Source organism: Plodia interpunctella, chromosome 4 (genome assembly GCF_027563975.2).
Source record: "Plodia interpunctella isolate USDA-ARS_2022_Savannah chromosome 4, ilPloInte3.2, whole genome shotgun sequence".
In the NCBI taxonomy this organism is placed as follows: domain Eukaryota; kingdom Metazoa; phylum Arthropoda; class Insecta; order Lepidoptera; family Pyralidae; genus Plodia; species Plodia interpunctella.
This window is the reverse complement of record NC_071297.1, coordinates 2,651,805-2,677,632: the sequence shown is the minus strand read 5'-3', so window position 1 is coordinate 2,677,632 and position 25,828 is coordinate 2,651,805. Positions and strand designations below refer to the sequence as shown.

Genomic DNA, 25,828 nt, shown 5'->3' with positions numbered 1-25,828 from the left:
ATAAAGGGCACTCAACGTGATGAACAAACTGGTAAATTAAAAGTTACTGAATTTGGCCCAATTGACACAATTAAAGAAATTACTACTTTATATTCGGTTATACATGAACTTGTTAAAATAGGTTTTAATGTTCACTCACTCTGAATAATCGATTCAGGTCCAATTAACGGCGAGTAGGCGTATTAATCACCATTGCCCATAAAGAAAAAAACAATTTTCTTTTATGTCAATGCTACCGCTACGGAAAACTTAGGGTAATAACCTATTTTATAATAAATAAACTTGCTTGGATATTACGTCGAGTAGAGTAACTCACCTTATTAATAATGTAAAAATATTTCTCAAACAAGCCCTGCCCCGGGCTTCAGCTTTGACGTCAAAAGCTATAAATAGTTAGAACAAAACAACAAAAAGGTCTTGCCTTTCCCAAATCAACAGCTATTATTCCACAAACAATTATAATGTTTCGAGTTTCTGTTAACAGACCACGCTTTTCATGACGTTATCAGATATAATTAATGATGTATTCGTGTTATTTTTAGGTTCACATATTATCAAGAGTTTTTATTTTTCATCTGTCGAGGTAACATGCTCCTTTGTAATGTTTGTCACTGTTAAAAATTAATTTATCATCTTTCTCCTTTGTAACCCCCGACGCAAAAAGAGGGGTGTTATAAGTTTAACGTGTCTGTGTATCTGTCTGTGGCATCGTATCTCCCAAATGGAATAATCGGTTTTCGTTTAGTTTTTTTTTTGCGTCATAGATAATTTTATCCCGAGTGTTCTTAGCTATGTTTCATGAAAATCCGTTTAGCCGTTCAAATGTTGTAGCGAAATTAATATTGAAAGTCGGTTTTTTTTTTAATTTGTCTAATAAACAAACTTGTTACGTCTTTCACCTGTATTAGTATTTTAATTTTGAATAACAAATAGTACGAGTACGAATAATTATCGGACTTGTTTTACGGCTTCATATTTAATTCATAATTTTATGTTAAATTTTAATATAAAGTACTTTGACAATTATCCTCCGTTCGATATTTCAAAGACAAAAATTTTTTTTTTAGACTTATCTAGACTGATTTCTTCCCGTGAGCAGTTATTAATATAATCCAAACTTCAACGAAATTCGTTTTTAAAATGCGACTATAAATAAATATTGGCACAGTCTTAGTTTTCTTCTGAAAATAAGTTTAATTAAAGCCCGATGTTACAAAGTAACCTGCATTGTGCTATCTACATTTAACTATTGTTATAGATAAGTAATCATATATTGAAAACCTAGTCGGCGTTTCGTATTTAGTCTTTGCCTAAAAAACGCCACGCGAAGTCATGACTCAGTAATTTTATAGCTGGGCGAAGTGTGTGATTAAAGTAAACGCCGAGTACGGGAACACAAACTTTAATCAGGTAGCCACACATACACCTCGCTCGCTAATAGAGCGTGCGTCGGCGAAACAGCGGGAACACGGCAGCGCCGGTTCGCGTTCATTACAAACTAGTTTTCTTCGATGAGCCGCGCGCGTACGCCGCGGCGCGAGTGCTGTGAGCGTCGAGGAGAAGAAGCGGGGGGCAGAGGGTAGCACGGCGTCTCACCGGAAGGGCATATAATGTTGCCCGCTATAATTTGTAATTAATACGCCATCATTGCACAGCGTTTGATCGCGTCGGGAAGCGCCTAGTCGCTAATCTAGTCCAGTCACCGGCACATCAAATCACCCAAATTCATAGCAAATTCGCTCCTGTTACCACAGTATAAGAATCATCTTGACATGCAATCGACAGTCTGCCTTTGTAATACAACGTCACAATTTGCCTCGGCCAGTTTTGTCTCGGTTAAATTTGTTAGCAAAACTTTTGAAAGTGGAACCCGGTAACCCAAAGTAACCCAAAATTTTGGGTTCAGCCCAGGATAATTGGATTTGCGAACTATTTGCAAGTGGTTGGTTTTTGGACCGGATAGTGCGCACATTTATAGGTTTGCTCTTCGTATCGGGGTGTTTAATCTACTTTTGTGGTATTTTTGTGAGGTTTAAACTGTTTGATGTTGCGTTATTTCGTTTACGTATGCTACTAATTCATGTTGTTGTTCGTTAGTTATTGTCAGTATATTTGGCGTATTTACAAAAACATTGATTTTACTGTAGTTCTGTATAGCAAAGATCGTAAAATCTATGATGATATTTCGATGTATTTAAAACATCTTTATCCTTATCACACATTATTTTAATTTTTTTAAAAATGAGACGTTTAATGTGCATAAATAAAGTTTATTTTTGTAATTGATTACGACGAACTGAATATAAATTATATAACTACAATACATTTCTACTATTTGAAAATGAAAACAAGATGCTCAAAATACAGATAATTATCTAAGTATAGTATAGCGTATATAGCTACCTGTATAAAATTATTAGTAAAAAACGAAGTAATATGTATTTCTTTTCCGCTCAGATAAGCAAGCATTCAAACGGCTTGTATAAATCAAACATTACTGGGAAAGGCGGTCGTGCAGTAAAAAATATATAAATTAAATAATATCAGGAGTCGGGTCACGCGCGCCACGGAAGAACTTCATAACTAGGGAATGTTTGTATTGAAAAATGTATTTTTGCAACCTTATTGCCTTTAGAATAAGAGCCAATTTTGACCACTAATTCTAAAGCTCGTTGGGTATTCGACACATGGAGTTAGAAAACGATAATTAAACAGTATACGTGATAAACGATTATGCGAATGTAATTATTTAATTTGTCACGGACGTGTTGTTGGAGGGTCGAATTTTGTATTGTCGCTACTAGACAATACTATAAAAAAATATATAAAAAAATATATAAAAAAATATTAACGCCAATTTTTTGTTTTATTAATTTTATATTTGCAAAATTATTCCATTTTAAACTTGTGATGCAAGTAGAAAAATTGTTATTTCTCATGAGAAATAATTTAAAATAAGTTATATTTCATACATATTACTATATCACGTCTTTACAACCGTTGCGGGGTAGACAAAGCCAAGAGTTGATGTCTTTCACCAATCTTTTGATCTTATATCAATATCAGTACTTGGTCGTCATTTTGTAAGTGTCGTGAAAATTGATAAAATATCGAAATTGAATATGACGTAGAACATGTTGTATGTCGGAGAAAGCACAGCCTTAAACAAAATAAATAAATAAATATATTAGGACAAATCACACAGATTGAGCTAGCCCCAAAGTAAGTTCGAGACTTGTGTTATGGGATACTAACTCAACGATACTGTATTTTATAATAAATACATATATAGACAAACATCCAAGACCCGAGCCAATCAGAAAAAGATCATTTTCCATCATGACCCGACCGGGGATCGAACCCGGGACCTCTCGGTTCAGTGGCAAGAATCTTACCACTGCGCCACCGAGGTCATCAAAACATTTCTCTATTATTATTGTTTTCTTCCTTTTTTGCACAATTATTGTTCGTGGATTTGTCTGATTGGGATTTTTGGGAAGTGCTCCTTTACATGTGCAGATTTTTATGAAACTTCTTAGATAAAACAACTCTACGATCTGAATAAATATTGTTATATAGGTATTATTAGTCTCATGTTACAATGATTTAAATAAATAAATGTTTATTTGTACTATTTGCTAAATCCTACTAATATTATAAATGCGAAAGTTTGTGAGTATATATAATAGCGACAATACTATAAAAAAAGAAAACTTATAAAGTCATTGACAGAGAAAGCTGTAGACCCCGTCATATCTTCCATTTCGCTCATAGAAGAAAGAGTTGTAGATATTTGAAATGACATATTTTGTCCCTCATTACGTGCCCGGCTCAGTCTACCACTTTGTACGTGATTAGCCGGATTGGCCGCGCAAGTTGCAAAGAAATCTTCTATCTTATTTGGGTACACTCGTCCGTTGTCTAGTTTTCTATATAGTTTTCGTTGTAGGTTAGACAAAAAAAAAGTGATCAAATATTTTTTGAGATTAAGTGTAATGTATGTAAATACTTAAAGTAATTTTTTTATGCCAAAATGTTGAAAGACCTCTTATAATATTTTGTAAATGACATTAATACATAAATTTATTATTAATTGCTAAAATAATATACTCATTATTAATTTTTAAATTCTGAACTTGTTACAGAGAAATTAAGGCTTCAAAACTTTAAGTTATTTATAAACCACACGACAATGATTACTGTATTTTACATGAATAGGATCTGAATAAAATATATCTCAGATTAGTCGAAATCTGCGGTAGATGTCACCTGTTTAAACCGATCTAACCACATAATTATATGATTCGGAGAATATAAATATGTGTCTTTCATAAATACTAAATTTTTGTTCCCACAGCAAGTCGAAATACAGCAAGATGGAAAATCTGAATATTTCTATCTTAACAAAGCTATTTAAAATGTAAATAAGGTTGCTCATTTTGTGAAGAAAATACCAATTCTCTTACAACTGCAAATACTTTTATCTCACTAGCACATTTACATATTACAAACAGTTTAGTTAAAATCTATGTTTCTAAGCTAAGCGTTATGCATTGTCTTGTAGCTAACTCTGGAACTTTATTGTCTATAATAATAAATAGAAATCAATAGATTAATAAAGATTAATATGACTTTATACTAATATTTTTTTAAATAAATATATATATATACGGACAAAATCACACAAATTGAGCTAGCCCCAAAGTAAGTTCGAAACTTGTGAGGATACTAATAATTCAACGATACTATATTCTATAAAATATTATATATATAGATAAACATCCAAGACCCATGTCAATCTGAAAAAGATTATTTTCTATGTTGAGCTGACCGGGGTTCGAACCCGGGACCTCCAGGGTGAGTTAGCTAAGAACTGATATCAGTTTTACAATATATAAAATCTAATAAAATACTTCGCAAACATTTTAAAATATAAAATAGCTTGAAAAGTATTAATAGTCATTTAGTAATGTTATGAAAAAAAAAAACATAATTCTCAAATTCGCAATTTGTTTTCAATAACTGAAATACATCTACGTACTCATTAAAATAAAGACTTAAGTATGTTCAAACTCATACTCGTACGATGGAAATAAGCCGGATAACCGATGCCCATTCCATAAAACGGGCACGTGCTCCCAGAGAGCGTGGGGTAAGCTGTGCTTGAAAAATTAAAAACACGGGTTATACTCTTCCGCTCGGGGCGCTCTGCGCAAACTTTGCAGAGGTGCTGAAAATACGTGTGCAGTTTTATTATGCGACTGGCCGAAAGTTGAGGTTAATGCTTTTCATACGCGTTGAAATACTTTATTAATGTTATTTTCATATATTGTAGTTATCATAGATCACACTTTGCTTTTGCTGAAGGAAAACATCGTGAAGAAACCTGCACGCTGGTGAACATTTGAGTTCACTAGTGTGTAAATGAGTACTTGTCACGTTTACGTCGGTAGGTAGTCGTAAAAGTCATGTCAGATGTGTCATGTGTGTTATGTGACTTGAATTTAATCTGTGTTAGCAATAAAACACTCGAAAAGAAGTAAAATATAATTTTGGAAATCTTTTTTTTAAATAGCTTTTTTTCTTCTTCCTCTTTCATGAGGGTTAAGAGTTGAGAGTCTAGGCCGTTATGTGGTGTAACACAATATCTACCTGCAATATTAATGCAATAGTTTCCCATTGCTTATCATTGTTATTATCAGATATTTGAATACTCTTTAGTCATTATTAAATCGATCTTTAAATTTTGTTTTTACGTGCGATTATTTGTAAATTAAATATTAATAGTCAATGAACAAGTAATATTTGATAATTGGACTTTCTTCTGCGCTTGTGATAGCTACTGGAGAAGGCATTCGATCAATTCAGAACAACAAAACTCCAATGGAAACAAAACTATGTAATCATAAAGTTAACTTTAAAACAAACACATAGGCAAGTGAAATAACGGTAATAATATAAAGCCGAAATGGACTAAAAAGTTCCAAATTACATAATAACTCATAATTATTAATATAATTAATTAATATAGTTGGTAATAAAACCACATATTTAAACAAATATAAGCAGAGTATATTTCAGCAACAAGACGACATGTATATTATTTTAAAGACAGTAACATCAATTTTCTTATTTTTATTGATAATAGTCGTGCAGGATTACAAACAAGGTTTCTATAGTAGAATACAAAATAAAACCAACAACATTAATTTAACTAGCACCAAACAGAATATTTCCAATTTGTAACGTTCGAATATGGAATAAATATAGGAAATGATGTAAGTTATAATACTTTTGGCTGGAAGTAAATAACTACTTTGGTTTATTACAATACGTAGGTTGTGGAGAACGGTGGAGTCTGACCAATAAATATAATTAAGGTCGCTCGTAAGGGCCGATATAGGCACGCAACTTGGCGATTATGCGCGGCTAAGCCGTACGTGTGATTTGATAACGACAGCCTAAAATAAACAGGTTGTCCTAAATATCGTTTACTAGCTGTTGTCCACAGTTCTGCCCACGGTAGCCTATTTGACCTTGGGTCTATTATCACGACTGTTTTCCATGGCGGTAGGCAGAGAGTGATTTCCAGTTGCCACAATCCAAATCTCATTCGCTTCCTGTAGTGTTCACTCTCTTCATCCATTCGAGTTATTTATTATATTTATTCTAAACTAGATGTTGCCTAGAGCTTCGCTCCCGTGGGAATTTTGAGATAAAATATAGCCTATTGCAATTTTGGATAACGTACCTTTCTAATGGTCAAAGAATTTTCGAAATCAGTTCGGTAGTTTCGGAGATTACCAGCCTCAAACACACAAACTCATAAACGCATACCTCTTTGTATACACTACATCAAATCGGCACAACGGTTTAGTCATCAAAAGCATGATAGAAAGACAAACAGATTATCGCATCTATAATAATTATGTATTCATGTGTATGTCAAAAATTTGTAGTCTTTAGTTGATATTTCAAATATAATTTTTAATCCTATGTCAAATGTAAATTTGATAGAAGCATGGTTATGCTTCAAAATTATTTAATTTTTACATTATTTAATGTACCTATTTATTTACCATCTATTTACAAAAAGAAAATATTTTCAAACAGAAATATATAATGTTACTCCAAATTCTTGAGAACATCTAGTGATTCATTTTAATTGTATGTATATTAACCACACTTATGTCAAAATTAATTATTCACACCAATATATCTCGTTTTCGTAGAAGATCTAATAAAATACCTAATGGATTTAGGTGTTCAAACCAGAAAAAAATATGCTTTAACAAAAATTCACCGAATTCTAGATTTTCAGAAAGCATTTGGCAAACAAAATTAAAATTGAACGTATTTCTCACTTTCCCTAGTACAGTCGGCCGCATATCATGTTACACTTGATGAATCTTTAGGTCACAGTTATAAAGGCGAATTCGTCATGAATTTTGGTTGTTTGATATTCTGTTAAATGTACCTAAGAAAATAACGGGCGTTAAAAGCTTTATTTTCCTTTCGCGGTTTATTCGATTCCAAGAAATACTTTACAAAGTACCTTATCTTTGTAATAAATAAAGTAGCAAATTATGTTTTCGAAAAGTTTGGAAATTCTTTCTTTTGATTAACAGGCAATTATAGGGCCGTATTTTCATACAAACGTAGTCCCCTGATTTCTCGCCAGATAGTGTGATAGTAGAGCAATTGGCATTATTGGCATGTCTCTATGTTTATTTTTTTTCATACTTTAATTAATAAAAGAGATGTTAACCTTCCTAAACATGTAATTCTCTTATGAAAAAATTAAATAAAATAGTTCTTAAATAATTTTCTCGATTAATTTTAAAACACGAAATGTAGAACTGTCTCATCTACAAACATTTATTAATCATTAAAATATCCTCAAAATATCTAATATATAATAATCCTCGACATCATCCATGTTTAGTTCTATCTATCACTATCACCATAGAACGGTGCGAGGTGAATAAGAAAAGTAGGAAAGCGGACTAAGTTCCCACGCTTACAATAGTTTTGCGTTTCGAGTACTTTTTTCTGCCTGGCAATAGATACAGCTTCGCATAGGGGTCGGGCACATTGCTTGGATCCTTGAGCGGTATGTGCCTGTAACATACACAATAGTTGAAAAATGAAAAACCCTGAAGTACGGCTATACCTAGCTCTAGCCGACTGAGGAAGAAACCGGTAAAATAGATTCAGATGAGAGTTTTTTTATACTACCAAGCATGGAAACAGGCATGCGGCCGATCTAATGGTAAGAGGCCACCACAGCCTATCAACGCCTGCAACACCAGGGGCGTCGCACGCGCGTTGTATACTTTGTCGTAAAGGATACGACACAGTAGACAACGCGCACAGTACCCTGTAATTACACTGCCTCTCTCACCCTTCAAACTGAAACACAACGTCAACAAAGACTGATATTTTGACGACAGTATAATGAGAGGGAGGTACTCGTGCAGACGACCTTTGTACCAAGGTTTACCCCTGGTTAAGTTGGTCAAAATCATGTAAGTTCGATCTCCGTTAAACTTTTATTTTCTCACCGTTCTTTGTAAAATGCAATCCAATACCTTTTCTCTTTAAACGAGCACCTTTCACTAACAATGTCAATATGCAAAATAAAGTTGCATGAACGCAAAGCTCATTATAGTGAAAATTGGAAGCACAGTGCCGTCGCGACCTACTTTTGCAAGTAACATGGCGTCGATATTCATAGTAGTAATTTATTAACTATGTAATTTGCTCAGGGGTAATATTTTCACGACTATAGTGTGATTGCGAATGTAAAAGATTTAAAATGCAAAACACCTTTACAAAGAAATTTCCGCACGCCCGTTCCGCACGTCTAGATTCGATGTCTCTGGAGACCCAAGGGCTGGTGACTATTTTGGCCAACTGTTGAGTTTGGCCATACAATGAGGAAATGTCGCCAGCCTTCTGGGAACTTTACCGCATGACGACGGCGATTTAGTGTAAATTTTTTATTTAAATTAATTTAGTCATTATTTTAGTTTTAATTTTTAATTTTAACTTATAGTAATTATGTTGTAAATACTTTTATTATTTTAGTATATATTAGTCGTGCAGTCTAATAAAAATATTTTTTACTATGTAATATTATATTTATAGATTTTATATTTTTATTGACCTGTGCAGACGTGAGACGGTCTAAATAATTGCACATCATAATGCACATTGATGCCTCGATCACGAAAAATCGAGCAATGCATAAACTATTGATATCCGGTAGCCGGCCATCGGCCAGTAGGCGATGGGATGTAGCTAAGCCGTTGGTCCCGGCTATACTCACTGTCATGAAAACCCACCGCACTGGTACCACGTGTTGATTTCAGTTTGGGCCACACTTCATATCCATATAAGGAAGGCCAATAGATAGTTACGTTGTAACGTTGCTAAAGTTATTATTTATTCAGGCTAAAGTAGCGACCGTTACTGAAATAGCCCTTCCCATGGGAGGCCTACTATTAGAATTAGGTCTTGCTACAGTTGACTCAAGTTAAAACCAGCTTTTATTTTTTCATTTTGTTCATTTACCAACATTAAGTTTCATGACTTTTTCCTAAAATATGTAAGTATTTAAGTTTTCCATTAACTATTTTTCTTTATTTATGAAATATTCATTATTAGCCGACTTAAAAAATGAGTTTTTCTATTCGTCAGCAACTTTTATTTTTATGTATTTTATTCACTTATTTGATACTAATAAATAAATCTCTTCGACGAGGACAGGATAATTAAGATCTAACTTCACTTGAGGTGAGGTTAGTTTGATCATTAAATTATAAATAGACATTTTATATGCATACGTGCGATTAACGGTCACCTATTTTTATGTAATACATTTAATTGATGTATATTTATACGTAAAGGTAAAAAGTATATTTTCATAACGACCAAAACTTGTTTTTACAAAGTGTGCAATGCAAGTTTCAACCAATCGAAAAATTGATTTGCAAGAAATGTATTACATATTATATATTATTATTATATATGGTACAGTGATACAATTTGAAGTTCATAAAAATTTGCTAAAATGTTACCCACAAAGTTCCTAGCTGAAACTAAAGCCAGCATTTGACGGCACGCACTACCTAATTCTAACGGACAACCCTTACATTTGCATCCCCAAGCAATTACTGAGCCTGCAGCCGCTGGCTGTGTAATCCAGCGGAGTCACGCAGGCTTGGCCCTACCGCTCCCCCGCTTCGTGACTAGGGATGGGAAACGAAAAAATCCATATTCCTATTTTCAATGAAATAATAAGAATAAAACCTAAGCCACTTTTAGAATTTACTTTTGAATTACGTTAAGTCATGTAAACTACTTTTCATAGTTTGACGTCTACAACTTTTGCCATCTTGAAATAGTTGTCTATACAATATCAATGAAGACGGCTTTCGATTTTCTAGTCTTTTCATAGGAACTCACTGACAAGAGCCATTAGAGCGAGATACCACTGCTGCGTTGTGCTCTGTCGCGCTGCGCTTTGACAACGGAATTATATATGCCAATTGCAGTGCCTCGATGTAAGTAAAGGTCAAACTTATATAAGAAACGAATCCTGCCCCCTTAATACGGAATATTTACATAACAATTATTACCTCCAGTAAATAAATCACATGTTGCCATGATGCACAAAGCAATGTTCATTTGTTATGCTGTAAAGGCTTTGTCTGCTCTGTCAAGAAAATACCGCTGTTCACACCACGGATTTCCTTGATATTAATTTTCTTTTATGGGTATGGAATTTTCTTTTTACATCAAACGTGCTAGGCGTCACAGAACGCCATAGTAAAAAGTAATATCGATAGTTTGTTGCCCAAGCCTATCGGTAACCTCCCCCTCCCGCTACCCTGCAGGCGAGTCTATTAACCAAATTGTAGCTCAGCATTGCGGCAGTTACCTAGTGGTTGCACGCACCGAGACTAACAACTAAGTTTTAGCGTCTTATAACATGACATTCGTAACTTTTTCTGACACTAGCGTGTCGAAAATTAGACTATGATTGTAAATGCGAATAATAGTGTTTTGTTTCATTGTAATATTAGAATGAATTGTAATTCTAGACGTCGCGTCGGTAATCGTAAAAGTTATTATCAGATAACTTAGGCGACATGGATATAAACTGACACCAGTGTTAACAATAACACACTCTACAAGAAAGAAGTCAAACGATGATGCTGTTTTATCAATTTCGGAGATTTTTCACTATTAATAAAAAATCTAAATATGCAATTTTGTATATTTTATATGTACTATCGGTCTTATTGTTCTCGAATACATGTTAGAGTTTGATTTATATCTCAAGAAATTAAACTCCACGTTTAAGCCAATTGAGTATAATAAACGTGGTATATAGCGAATAATCATGTTACAATCAACTAGTAACTTTTATTTAAGTAACATGAATTATATTATTATCATTATTAATTAAAAAATATATAATTTTAAATGCAATGAAAATCAACAAACGTAAAAGCAGTTGTAACATTGTAACTTTTAAATTTGTATAGTGTGCAACTCGGCTTCGCTGTTTTAGTATTCTAAAGCCTTTTTAACAAAAGCAGATAGAAAAATAATTCCAAATTGGCCCAGCGGTAGTTCTAGGAAACAAATATGTTTTCAGCTTTATTATATTAGATTTTTTTTTACTATGTACATTATGTACTTTGATATATTATAAGATAAAAATAATTTGTAAGAAACAATAATGGTAAGCCCTTCTGCCATGATAGGGACCAACACTGTTGAAATTAATTTCTTTCGGCATTTCTTCTCAGCAGTGGTTGTTCCGAAATGCCAGTAGTTTGTAGCTTATGAGAAATAACTATTTGATATAAAAATTAACGTGAAAAAGTGCCTGTGAAGGTCTAATTCCTGAATAAATTATTTGAATTTGAATTTGAATTTAGAATATATATATATAGAAGTTACCAGTACTGTTTTTGAAAAACAAGCTGGAAAAATTTAAATACTTAGCAAACAATAGATTCTTTAGCAATTTTGTGTCTCGTTTACATGAAACACGTTGTTCTCGTTTTACACGCTAAAATATTATGTTGGCTCCACACTATCGCCAAACTAGGACAGACGTCGATGCGAATGCATGTACATCGCATAGTTTGTATAAGTGCTTTTATTTATCGCAATGAAAAATCAGCAATGTATACCGAAGTCGCCAAAGTTTGGCAAACTGTTCGCGGATAGTGTGAAGCCGGCATTATCCGAAAACAGCACTTCTGAAATTTGCCCTGTCTGCCCATATCATGGCCTGAAGCAATGCGTTTGTCCAACATGCTGGGGTAATCATATTGCATGCCCAGCGAATCAGTGTCATAGATCAGGAAATTATGAAGATGTGGCAATTTTATTTTGTATCATGTCGCAGTTAATGTTTTAATCACTAAAGACATACGTACGCCGAATATATTTTTCCTTTTGAAATCTCTTAATTCTTATGGCACCACCTTTATCTTCTTTATCTTTAGGGGTCTTTGGGTCCTGAATGCATACAATAAGTACAATAATACTTTATTGCACATTTTTTTTATATAGAATACAAATATACCCAAACCTTCCTTAGGACTATGAACGCGCACCAAAATCCGTTGGTCCACCAAAATAGGGACAGACAGACAGCGGGAAGCGACTTTGTTTTATACATAAATAGAGTGATATTGGAAATGTATTCGGGCATCACGAGCATCATGTGCCAGTTTTTTATTTATTTTATCAATTAAAACCTCTTGTTTCTGTTATCTACGTCGCCACGGACCACTTCCCGTTGGTCCAGTGATGCGTGAGCCGATGATAAACAGATAGACCAACAAAGGTTTGGACGCGTATTGGTTATATTTAATGCTGACACCATTTTGTTTTATCTCCATTTTCGTAATCATCAGCCAAATAATTATATTAGTTTTTTATTTTTCTGTGTGTATGTTCGCGCATCTCGCAATACTACTGGGTGGAATTTGACGCACACACGGTTTCCACAATTGTATAGCAGATATGATGATAATAGTTTACGAGCAGACGACGAGCATGAAATAAACGCGGGAAAAAGGTAGTTGATAAATGAATTTTTTTATTATTATTTTTTAAACCCTCGACTCCAATGTTGTAGTCTTCCTCTCATCTTCTAGAAAATAGCTGAGGACTTCCCAACTGAACACACATTTCCTAAACATGGCAACAGAAGAACAACTCTCGTTTAAATTATCTTTAAAATAAAAATAAAACTAGATTACAACCGGACAGACATACAGATAGACAGAAATGTTAAAATTATAATCCCCTTTTTTGTGGTCTGGGGTCACTATACACTTCCTAGTTTAATTTGCATTAGCCATTCATAAGCGGACTTCATCGATTTATTGCGCGCCAATTAATCTTGGGCCGCTATAATGGGAGGTGAAAGTTTATGTTCCGCTTTCGCAGTCATGCGGTCTAGTTTTTAATACATTAAAATCACTTCATTCACTGCATTTTGGCAAGCCAAATAACAGCAGGTTTGAATGAAAAACTCGCAAATAATTTTTTTGGGAATCCGTACCTCAAAAATAAACCTATACGTAGTTTTTTTCGTCCCTCCGACCTTCACAGCTAGTTTGCTCCGGAACTACAGCACTAATTGAGTTGAACGTTAGTACATACCTAAGTATATGTATTCATGTGGCCAAAAGACGAACAAGTGACTATAATACTTAAGTATAAACATCTCTAATCGTCTCTTTAGACGATTATAATTTGATATTGTACGTCTTTACGTACAATATCAAATTATAATTTTATTATTGTAGCACGCAATGAAATAAATACCCTGACATTTTTGTATGCGCCGAGCGTAGATGATAGATGATAATTAAAAAGCTAATTTAATTATGTCTATAGCAGACCATAGCACCGTTGTAAAAAAAATTCATAAAATAACCACTCGTGTCGTTTGATACATAGATCAGTTGATCGCCGCGAACTCAGACCGGGCGAACACAATAAATTTATGATGAGTTTTTACAAAATTTGCGAATATTTCAAAAACTACTTAACCGATTTTGTTGCCTCTAAATCCTACATCACTATTAAATTTCATCAAAGTCAGACCAACGGTTCGAAAGTTATCGCGTTACAAATATACATACGAAACATTTATTTTTGCCCCAAGTTGATTTGTAGACCTTGACATTCTTCGCTCGCTAGATCAAGAACGGTAAACGCAAAATGGACCGTTCTTATATTGCAAAAAATATAAAGTTATGTACTAAGTGTGTACGTATGCTATATCCAAATGTAATGATAGCATTGGGTATTACCATACAATTATTATTCATAACTCCGAAATATGTTCATACGGAAACGAAACAAGGAAAGTTAAATTAACTTGCAGAAGTTGGATTTGAGCTTATCCAAACGTGTTCTATGTTTATTAATGGAAATAGGTCAGATGACACAAAAAAAACACATTACTGTGTTTTTTGCGCTTTAGCGAACGTGTCTAAAATTCTATATATAAATAAATATACAGGAGTTATACATAATAAATGTGATACTAAATATTTTAGTTTGATACATTTGTTTTTAATATTTCAAGCATTCGAAAAACATTATAATGTGTATTTTATTAGTTGCTTATGCAATTGATAAGATGATATTTTCATCAATCCTATTTTCATCTGAGTGATATCCCTGTTACTTATAGTAATTATAGAGCGTCGGGGCCCAGAGAGTGCGTAAAAATATATTTATGTGTGTGATGGAATATGATAATGTTAGATAAAAATTGGTAAAAATGTTATATTTCCTGGAGCAATGTTGACTTACAAGTACTTACAGGTATCATATATCACTATTCCATATGGAGTTGACAGAGTTAAGAATAAATGTGAAAGTATTTTTTTTTTAATAAATCTTATTGACTTTGCGATTCTGTGTACATATTATCATTTTTTTCGCTCACAGAATAAAATAAATTCAAAATAAAATATAATCTCGACGACCTCGGTGGCGCAGTGCTTGCCTCTGAACCGAGAGGTCGCGGGTTCATCCCCGGTCGGGTCATGATGGAAAAATGGTCTTTTTCTGATTGGCCTGGGTCTTGGATGTTTATCTATATATGTATTTGTTATAAAATATAGTATCATTGAGTTAGTATCCCATAACACAAGTCTCGAACTTACTTTGGGGCTAGCTCAATCTGTGTGATTTGTCCTAATATATTTATTTATTTTATTTAATCTAGGATTCCTTTCTCGCAAATAATGACATTATCTGTGATAAACAAATCGTTGGTATCAAACAGGTATCTAGTGTAACGAGTTAACTGTATAAACTTCAGCTCAAAGATATGAGAAGTAGTATATTGACAAGCAAAAGGCTTTTGTAAAACCTTTATAGGTTTAAGAGGTAATACTATAGTATATAATTAGGTACTAGGATTTGAAGGTTAAGTTGAGAATCCAGAATGTTTGCTTTGAAAATGGAGCCAAGTGGCCTTAAGAACATTAACAAAGCTAATTCAAGAGTGGATTGCACCAGTCAATTTAGACGGTAACTTTAACCAGCGCATAAAAACGCAAAGTACGCCATTTGGAAAGAGCGGCGCGCAGATTAAATTTAACGAAATTTGACTGATGGTGCACCTTACCCCTAGTTTTACACTTAATTCATGTTTGATGGGAAGAACTAAATAAATTAAGTGTGGGTTGCACCGTCAACTTTAATGATACATTGTGAAACTACTGAGTATATGCAATTTTACGTACGAGTAAATGTAATTTTATGAATAAAATGTAATAATTTCTGATATTATACAATTCGTAAATCAAATTCAATCTTCAAATGCTTACATAAAGAGACGCATCGAACCAATCAATTGTGACGCAACGGCAACCACATCGCAATGTGATTGGTCCCTGCCCAAGCCCTGTAGGTTTAGATTTTCAACATCATTGTCGTGTTTACTTGTGATTGATAGTCTTGTTTACATATTTAATAGACGAACAAACATGTATTTTGGTGGTTATAAAGAATCTTACCATTAATCACTGTCAGGTCTGGTATGTTATCTAGACACTAATGTTAATATTTTGTATCAAATTTACTTCAACAAATTAACCTTTCGTGTTTGGATATTACAGAACACGTATCACTGGCCGCCTGCTTCTTTAACCCTTTTAGGGAATGCTGTTGCTACCTATCAGCTATCAAGGCTTCTAATCCTATTGTCGTCGTTTAATTAGCCTCATAACATCCACGGAAGGATACAAATTATTCCTTGTTCTATATTTGACCTCGGATCTTTAGCTATATTTTCAAAATGCCAGTAGTCAAAAGTAGATTTTAGTTTTTTTTAGAAATTGCTATAGCATATATATAGATTATAATATACATTATATATCAATCTATTTGTATAAAATTTGAAACGTGAAAAAGTGTCAGTGAAAGTCAAATTTGTGAATAAGCGTTTTGACTTTGGCTATTCGTATCAAATTTCCATGGAATTAGTAGGTACTCGTTGTGCGTAGTACTTACTAAATCCATGCAAATTTCATCAAAAACAAAAGACGAACTGACAAGACTTACTTACGTATTGATAGGTTTCATCTTGTCGTATGTTTCTGATAGAAAAAAGTATATACTTTTTACATAATTATATTGGTGACTATATGCAAATTTCTGGAAGAATGAAGCAGTGGTGTCCCTGTGGTTAAGACCTTCCGCCTGTAATCGAAAGATCTCAGGTTCGAATCCTCCTCGTGCCACTGAGTTTGTATACCAATTTGACACATATATCATAGTTTTCAGAGACCACTACTTGCTTCCGGTGAACATCGTGAGGAAATCTACAGATTGGTGGGCGGTTTAGTTCACTTGTAACTATGCGACTATGTGCCACAAGATGGCGTTATGTAGTCGTAAAAAGTCATGTCAGATGCCTTTGGGCGACTTGAATAAAATCTAACACCACTGTTAGCAATAACACACTCGATATGATATGACGATAATAATACTATAAAAATAAAATATATATAAAAAATAAGAAATTTATAAAGTAAATACTATTATCATATTTTCATAATTTCCTAAGTAAAACTTTCTTGAAAGCTTAAACCTGACTCTAATTATAGGCATCTCTTGAGACGTACCTAGTTTACTTCCAGGAAGTTACTTGGGTCAAGATAAAGTATTAATTATGCTAACATTATAAGTATCTACGTCATACTGTTGTAGTAGCTAAGATTTTTATCTTAATTAACTAATTATAAATGCGTTAATTAAAATAAAAGTCTATCTATGGTAGAGAAATATTTCTAGTAAAAATCATGACTATATAAGATCTTTCTCTAATTTTCCTGGTTTCTTTAGTTATTATTTTACTAGCGCCTCATCCCGGCTTCGCTCGGGTTAAACCGTAACGCTCAAACCTTCCTAAAGAATCACACTGTATGTTCCCTATTGATGGAAACCGCATGAAAATCTGTGCAGTAATTTTTGAGTATATCGCGATCAGACGAACAGACAAACAGGCTAACGCGGCAGAGGACTTTGTTTGTGCAGTAGTTTTTGAGTATATCGCGAACAGACGAACAGACAAACAGGCTAACGCGGCAGAGGACATTGTTTTATAAACTTTGTTGTATTGATAATACCTACTGAATTTTTATGTGTATCGATCATTAGTCTGAATATAAATGATAATTATACAGCGTCGGGGCTCAGTAATGTTCTGACTTGACCTTCTGACCTCAAATATGATATCTGACTCAAAATAATAAATTTAGGCTGAAAGTATTATATCTTCTCTTTCTACTTCGCCTGTCCCCAGTTGTATTCGAGGCTGTGACGCTTCGAAGCCCGTTATTAAAACTATTACTATATACCCGCCCATTAAAACTTTGTAGATTAGGTTGTGATTTTAATCTGGCCGCCTACCGATATTTACCCTTCCTGACAATGCTTTTTTTACCTATCGAGTGCCCTGTCTCTGTTGCTTACATACGACATCTACAGGAAGATATTTGAATAGTAGACCTACTCTAGGTTTTAACGTTTTTTTCACATTTGCATTAATAGATATCAATATTTATATTGCGCATCCTCTATTTTGCGCATCCTCTATCAATTCATTACTTTATTTTGCGCATTTTATAACTTCATTTATTCCGTGATTATATGTTCAGTTTTATATTGATTGCTAAAAAAAATATTTAGGGTTCAATAATGTTTCATATGAAACACAATATTTTTTAATATCGATTAAACATAAATTTCACCCGTTTTAATTCAACATGTTTATTTTAAACTGATAATAATATAACCTGCTTTCAGCCATGTTCCAATTTCGGCACTCGATAGCCGCATGGCCGACTCCAATATATATCACAGTAAGGCCTCTTTCACACATTATTATCAAATTAAAATTAATATTTTAAATTATTACTTTTCGTAATTTTAAATTTTATAGTGTTATTGCAAACACTGTGTCAAATTTTATTCAAGTCGTCTAAAGGCATCTGTGATGACTTTTACGGCTACCTACCCCGCCGTCAGATAGGCAGGTAGTCGGATACGCACTAGTGAACTAAACTGTCCACCAATGTGCATCTTTCCTCACGATGTTTTCCTTCACTGGAAGCAAGTGTCTATAAAAACTACCATACATAAGTCAGATCAGTATAAAAATTCAAGTGGTACGAGTAGGATTCGAACCTAAGACATTTCGATCAAAAGCGGAAGGTCTTAACCACTGGGTCACCACTGCTTCACTGTGGTTTTTGAAATCAATCAAGCCCTATGTGAGTCAGATTGGTATACAAATTCGTGTGGTACGAATAGGATTCGAACCTGGGACCTTTCGATCAAAAGCGGAAGGTCTTAACCACTGGGACACCACTGCTTCACTTCATCACACCAGAAATCAATCAAGCCCTATGTGAGATGGGCTTTACTATCACCTGTCCTGTTTGTGGGAAGGACTGTGATTATATGCGAGGGATATATATGGGAAATAATCCTCCCGGAAACAAGTGAAAGCCTAGTTGATATCAACCCAGTTATTACATTTGGTAGGGTTTGGATCAATACTACTCGTATATACGAGTAAATCCATTTTACTGTTGCCGAACTATCGATAGTTTAACAATCGATAGTTGCAATCGAAAAAGGCCACACTATCGATAGGCCTGTCGATACTGTCGATGGTATGGTTTGGACTATACTATATAGAACAATATTATCGATATTATCGAACTGTGATGACGAGAAGATTATAGGTACTATCGATACTACTATTAATTATTATTGGTACATTAGTACTATTGATTTTGTATTATAAGAGCGTGACCTTCTGATACAGATATTGTTTTACCTAATAGAAGATCGCAAATACTATGCACATAAATATTCTTTACCACTTTGATAGAGTAAATAAACATTTTTTTCGTTTTTCATTGCACCAAAACTGGCAATAATCGATAGTATTGACTTTCGATAGTTGACTATATCGAGCGGCAATACTAATCCTGGTTTCAGATCTGAATATTTGAATTGTGACATTACAGTTTCAGTGCTAAATAAAGTGTGAAAGACATGCATATACATACATCTATCTCTTTTGCTCATATGATTTTATTTTCAAGTTTGTAACTAATAAGTAGAATAGTAGGACAGGTACATAGATGCAGGTAAATAAAATTAATGTAATAAAAATCAGATAACTATGTCATTCATGATTTCTGTATACGGCTAACCTGGCATTAAAACAATTACCTTCCGTATAATTTGCAAATTTTAATGAATCCTTTGTCCTTTATCGGGATTCAGGGATACGCAATTCTAATTTAATTCCATTTTTGTTGATGTGGTAACGCTTCTAATAACCGACATTTTAAATCTCTTATATTTTTCACGACTTTTTCTTAATGAGAAAAATGTAAGTAATTTTGATGTTGTTACTTTTTCCAGTTTAGGATTTTCTTGATTTTTATTTAGACAATTTGAAATTGGTAGATTATTAATTTGTATGTGAAATGGAGAAGGCAATGGCAAACCATTCTATTAATAGTGCCAAGAAAGTTGTACGTGTTTTAATCCATGTAATGACGTCCATCAGCCATGAAGAATACGACTATGAAGAAGACCATTATATTTCGGTGTAATCCGCTGTAAAATTTTAAAATATAAGTAGTATTAATATTACAAAGAAAATATTTAAACATGGAAAACATTTTGACATACATAATATTTTTATTATACCTATATTCCATGGGTATAGGCAGAGAAACGTTTATTCTTCATAAACATCAACTGAAATTTGTGTTTGCACACAACAAGTTCTACGACACGCCACGAACGACGCAGCTAACGATCAATACCACAGCGTTTATGATTAATTAATCCAAAATTTCGCATAATTAAACCACAGGCACGTTAAACTTCATAAATCTTGCCGTGAATGCGTTCGCAAATTGAGGTTAAAAGTACCACAAAAGATGAGTTGCGCAATCAACGAATTCACCCAAGAATTAGGGCTCTTTAGCCTTTTTCGCGTGAGAGTAAAAAAAAACTCTACTTTTAGCTTTTATGACGCTTACTACTTCGACATAAGTGACATTGGCGTTCAACCTATCAAATGAACAGCGGTGGAAATGCAATGAAAACGTCACGTGAATAATTAATTAACATACAACGATTTATAAATGCGTTTGGGTCTACGGAAAGGATATTCAAATTATTAATGTTATTAATTGCGATGATTTTCAAAGCATTGAAAAAGCGCTCACGCGATTGAGGTCTTCCGTTTCGAGGTCAGGGAAAATGGGTTTCTTTCAGATCTCTTGCAGCTGTGTATCTGCTGTTGTCAGCTATTGACGAGTTACGCAATTATTTTTGAAGATTCATTTGCTATGATTTCGTTGGAATTTTTATGTCGACAAGAAAATAATATGTATTGTTTATTTTAGCCGTATTTAATCCTGCCTTTAGTAACTCCCTGAGGCTCTCTTTTTACGATATGATCTACTTTGGTTTCTTTCATAATAAAGTATTTTTTCTTAAACTATTACCAATTACAGATTATAAGGAGACAAAATGTTAAGAGTTCCATAACTTTAAAAGTGATTTTCAGACTTGAATATAGGCATTGAACGAAATAACAGAGAAAATAATACTTTGATTGTTCTTTATCATACACTTGTATAAATACAATTTATAGCTAATTATATGTTATACTTAAAATTTGTCACTTTAAATTCAATCAATAAAATCGGATAAATTTTAATATTATGTTCCCTATTCAAAATAAATTGATCGTATTGAACTAAATACGACTTGCGTATTATTTCAGTCGTCTGTACTCGTATATCAGCTAAATCATTTCAATATATAGCTATACAAGTGTTACAGCAGAAGCTTGTCATAACAAGTCAACACAACCGCCCAAGCGTCCTTTGCAAAAACAGATTCTCCTTATCTAACCGAAGGATCCATGGATAGTGTAATCTAAGTTGTGTATTTCGTATATCGTGGCTTATGTCCATCGAGACAAATGTAAGGAATTGGCATATGTAAATAAACAGTGTATTTTTAACTCCCGACGCAAAAAGAAGAGTGTTATAAGTTTAACGTGTCTGTCTGGGTATCTGTCTGTGGCATCGTAGCTCCCAAATGGATGAACCGATTTTCGTTAACTTGCTTATTCATAATATGTTCGGTACAGAAAATAATTATTGGTTAGACAAATAACAGTAATAAAAAAAAAACGGCTTTCAATATTCATTTCGCTTCAACTTTTGAACGGCTCAACTGATTTTCATGAAACACTCGGGATAAAATTATCTATGTCACAAAAAAAATTGGTCGGCCACAGATACTCAGACAGACACGTTAAACTTATAACACCCTTCTTTTTGCGTCGGGGGTTAAAAAAAAAACAATGAACGAAAAATTTCATTTCTCCAATGGAAAGTCCCCATACTTAACCCATTATGAATTGTGTTTGTGTAATTATTTGTCCGCCTTTTACATCAATACGGATTAGCAGATTGAGGTAATTTTTGGTGTGGAGATAGTCAGAGAATTTGCCGCGGGCGGAGCTGCAGACAGTATTTTTTTATGATTTATTTGTTAGCTAAAATTTCATACTCTGAAATATATAATAATTATTATCATAGAAATATTATTGCTACATCATTTTTAAAATGTTTATTATCTAAAAACTCCTTGCGCACAATAAATAAGTCGTGCATTATTCAATGAAAACCAAGGATTACGAAAACTGTCGTTACAGCAAAATGGTAAGTCATCTCTAAAGTGGCACACTCAATGCTTTCCCACAATTTGGCTCGCTATCGCATGGCATTTGCTCAGATTTATGGCGCGACTCTTTCTCTAATATTGTTTACTCCAGTAATGGTCAGTTTTATAGCACAGTCTGTCGGTCGCATATTTCTCGGTTGCTATAGATTATACCGGTTAATGCTATTTCCTAATTGTCTAAGCGGACGTATTTTGCTAATTCTTTTTCCTAATATATACATAGCATAAAACAAAGTCGCTTTCCGATGTCTGTCTGTATTACTAATGCTTAATAATAATAACGTCCAACAAATTTCGTTTTTGGTCGACATCAATCACGCACTTTCACATACATATAACTTCAAACGTTGAATATGATTACTTCCGAGCCTTTGTCATATAAGAAACTTTGAAATATACTACGATTCATCATTATAGAAAATATTCTTACGATACATTAAACTATATATCTTTCGAATGACTATTAACGGGCTATGATCAATCCTTATTCTCTCAAGAGCTCCCGATTTGTCACCGAGGAAGTATCCCATAAAATGGATTAGAACAATGAAGATCAATGCGCCCTGTTTCCGAGTAATTAGACGCGGATGGATGGACAACTTTTTATTCTATATAGCGGCATGGGATAAATTACATCCCTTATATTTTGTTCTATATACACAATACCGAACAAAAGTGATCTGATGGAATTATTCAATTCAAAATATTTATTTCTGACTATTTATTATTATTGTTACTTAAAAAAGTATAAAATCTACTTAAACGCGCCGCATCGAGGCAATGTACCCAGAACGCTGGCAGTATTTTTCTGCTGAACTGCCAGACATACAATAAATAAATAAATATATTAGGACAAATCACACAGATTGAGCTAGCCCCAAAGTAAGTTCGAGACTTGTGTTACGGGATACTAACTCAACGATACTATATTTTATAACAAATACATATATAGATAAACATCAAAGACCCGGACCAATCAGAAAAAGATCATTTTCCATCATGACTCGACCGGGGATCGAACCCGGGACCTCTTGGTTCAGAGGCAAGCACTTTACCACTTCGCCACCGAGGTCGTCATCACTTACACGTTGAGCAAATAAAGCAATCGCTCTTGGATCTCTAGTCGTCTCGATGAAACGCGCTGAGATTATTTTTTTTTTGCATCTTTTTCAGATCTATTATACTAATTTTAGTAAAAAGCAAATATTTTATAGACAGTATACAGCATGAAGCCGCAAGCACGGCTGAACCAAGGGCGTATCCCATCGGTCAACAAACACTTTCAGTATACTATTGGGGCTGCCATGCAGCTAAATTTATAATTAGATGTCACATGACAAAAGCTAGTGGGTATATAATCTTGAATTTATTAAAATAAATGTCATAGACGCAGAAAATATAAATACCAAATTAAACACTTCGAACCTTTATGTTAGTGGTCTGCAATTACCCTAACTTCCTAACTAATACTATAAATGCGAAAGTAAGTTTGTTTGTTACCTCTTCACGCTCTATCTACTCAACAAATCTTCTTGAAATTTTGCATACATGTTTGAAGTACGGAGAAGGACATAGAGTATCATTCATCCTAAAAAAAAACACGCAGGCAAAGCCGCGGGCAAAAGCTAAAATAAATGTCATAGATGCAAAAAATAGAAATACCAAATTGAATTCTTTCAACATATTACTTATATTTAGTAGTTTATGTAAGTGGTCTGCAATTATATGATATAAAACATAAAAGTCGCGGTGTGCTGTTTGAAATAAAACACTGAATTCACTACGCCAATTTGTCTCCAATTTCAGTTCGCAGGTAGTCATTACAACATTGTTTCAGACGAATACTCCTTCTTCCACCTAGCAATTACGCGAAAAGCCAGAGGCATGCACTTTGTACAGCGACATGAACGTGCCCAAATTCATTCTAAAATCGTCTCTATTGCATCAGCATAGAGGTCTATTAGAAGGCTTGACATGTAGTTGACATGACATTTTGGCTACTATTACAGCGGCATAAAGGTCCGTACTGAACTAGCGCTAAAACTAGCGTGTACAACTAATTTGCTTTGCAATCGACCTTCTTGTTCGAAACTCTGGTAATTCGAATCACAGGTCACCCACATAGAAGTCACCTTAGATGTGACAGTCAGAAAAACTTCATTGTCTTCATTAATTTGGAATTTTTTGGCTTACAAACTTTCCCTTTGGTTATAATTGAAAAAATAGAACTTGTTAACAGGAAAACTTTTCTAAGTTCAAATTTAATATTTTATTTGGTTTTGTTTACAAACAACTTGAAAGTTTAGTTCGATTTTTAAAATTATATAAGTGGTGATTTAAGTTTTTTGAGGACGTTCTCGTCCTCAAAAACCTATTATAAAATGTTTCTGAGAATAGCTTGTCTGAATGAGTTAATTCGATCGATACTAATAATGCTCTGAAATCACCATCTTGGATATTCTCTTTGCTACAACTACTATCCAATTACCATATTATTTTAGCGTAAGGAAGAAAAACATAAACAAATAAAAAAATAGGATCTCAAAATCGTAGGTAATTTGTATAGGCTGTGTTTTCTTATTTAATTTCGAATATTAAAATTTAAGATTTATGTTAATAGATGTCGATACTTCATTTATAGAACATACAAAGGTTTATCTCCTATGTAATTACGAGTATATAGTCGTTTGTAATGTTTGTAGTGTTTTTAACAGTTAGGTACACGGTCGTCTCGATTTGAATTATTTATTCAGATCGACCTAATGATGTATTTTTGAAAATCAGTCAATTCAATAGTGAATTTATAGAAAAACCTTTTTCTAGTAACTATAGCTCATAGCTATAACTATATATATATAAATGTATATTGTATTTTACTATCATACATGATAACTTAGAGTAACTATAGCTCTAGTAAAATACAAGGCCGCGGGGCATTGTTATTGTAGTATTGAATGTCCCGAAATGGCGGCGAGGGATCGCAGCAACAAAACAAGAACTTGGAAGGGTTGCGGAGAAAATGTTGTGGTGGTAACTCTGAAATGTTATCATCCTTACATATTATAAAAAGTCTATCACATCTGTCTGTCTGTTTGAACCTGAAAAACTATTATATGGATTTTTGTACTGTTTTCACCAATAGATAGTGATTTCAAGGGATTTATTCTACTGTACGCGACCGAGTGGTAATGCGAATTTTGACGTTAATTAAGCTGCGCAGAAAAATGCAAAGTACGCCATTTTGTCTAAACGTTAGCGACGCGCTTGTTAAAGCCAACGTCAAATTTGACGGTGCAACTCACCCTATAGATATAGGAATTATGCTTTTATGATTTGAATTCTTATAGATACATCGAAATAGGTCTGTGTGTTTTGTAAATTTATACTAGCTCGCTTCAAAGTGTAGAACAGATTACTTGTTGTTTGTTTTCCATTAATGAATCTGAACAAGCTATCGATTTATTACGTATTT

General features: G+C 33.6%; 1 protein-coding gene across 3 annotated transcripts in view; it reads left to right on the top strand.

The window, feature by feature from the left end:
• LOC128669506 (uncharacterized) overlaps positions 1-25,828 on the top strand; it is an 88,528-nt gene that overhangs the window by 42,176 nt on the left and 20,524 nt on the right. The gene's annotated exons all lie outside the window — the stretch shown is intronic.